Below are 1,376 nucleotides of genomic sequence, written 5' to 3'. Positions count from 1 at the left end.
GCACTCCAAGTTGGTGATCCATTGATGGAAGCATCTACCTACAACCAACCTCTCCATCGGCTACATGCGCTTTTTTGCATTTGCTAGGTCTATCCCTTTCCTCGTAGGACCACCACCACTTGCACACCATTAGCGAGTGGATGGTGTGCCCCTAATATTCACAATCAGTGGTAGGTTGCACCGGAATCACTCATTCACTATCGGGGGCTCCATGGATGGACCGTGTGTATAAACGAGCAAACTTGGGATTGTGGAAGGATCAATCGGTTTTAGTGAATCGATGAAATTGTTCTTATTCTTCATTATTTGTGTATTGTATGTATGTCTCTTCTCATCAAATGTTCTATTGAAGTATCATCTTGCCAATCGATGGTTGTCACTACCTCTTGGGTGCACATCAAGCATAGTGCCTTGTTAGAGTTGTGTGAATGCGTAGTGGAGCGGGGCAATGTGGTTGTACATCTCCCTATCAAGTAGCAACTCTTTAAGGCATATTGTCAAAGAGTGAACCCGTGACACGGTCTAGTGTCACAAACTGTAGTGTGTCAAACAGCAAGTACAGGTACACCAAAATTTTGCGATCCTATTGGGAAAACACCATATCATGGTATATTGCCTATCTTGTATAGATAGTGGTGAACCGGCCACCTCTACGGGTATTGACAATGACTCCTTTAACAACGTGCTTTTAAAAGTACATGTTGCTCTTGCTTGGTATGGTAGCGGCATTGAAATTGTGTGAGCCTCAGTGGTGTGAAGGGCTATGTTCACTGATTTGAGAACACTTGAGCCTTGCAAGATAGAGAGAAGAAGAGAGAATGCAAGGGTCTTACTAGCTTGCAACTATAGCCGTTCTCTGTAAAGAAGCCCTCTTGTGGAGAGCTAGTGTCCTCAACCTTGCCTTTCTTGTCACCACTTTGCAAATGGCTAGGGGGGAGCAAAGAGACAGAGAGAGAGAGAGAGCTATAGAAAGCTCAACCTCTACTTCAATGCCTCAGCGAGCGACAACATGGAGGAGAAGGGGAGAGAAGGAGAGAGAGAGAAGAGAACTTGCATCAACACACCATCACTAATCCACACAATCCTCAAGCTACATGCAACAAAGAAAAGAAAGGATACAAGTAAATGGGTGGGGAGTAACAAAGAAAAGAAAGCTTTGCAAATGGGTGGGGAGAAAACAGAGAGAGCTATGGAAAGCTCAATTTCTACTTCAATGCCTTAGTGAGAGTCCAAGCATGGGGGAGACGGGGCAGAGGGAGAGAGGGAGAAGAGAACTTGCATCAACACACCATTACTCACCCACAGAATCCTGCATGTAATAAGGAAAATAAAGCATTCAAGCAAGCTTCAATCCCCAGAGCAAGAGACTCAAACTC

This window comes from Cibotium barometz, chromosome 8 (assembly GCF_041138505.1).
Source record: "Cibotium barometz isolate CiBa-2024 chromosome 8, ASM4113850v1, whole genome shotgun sequence".
Classification (NCBI taxonomy): domain Eukaryota; kingdom Viridiplantae; phylum Streptophyta; class Polypodiopsida; order Cyatheales; family Cibotiaceae; genus Cibotium; species Cibotium barometz.
This window is presented reverse-complemented; position numbering follows the sequence as displayed.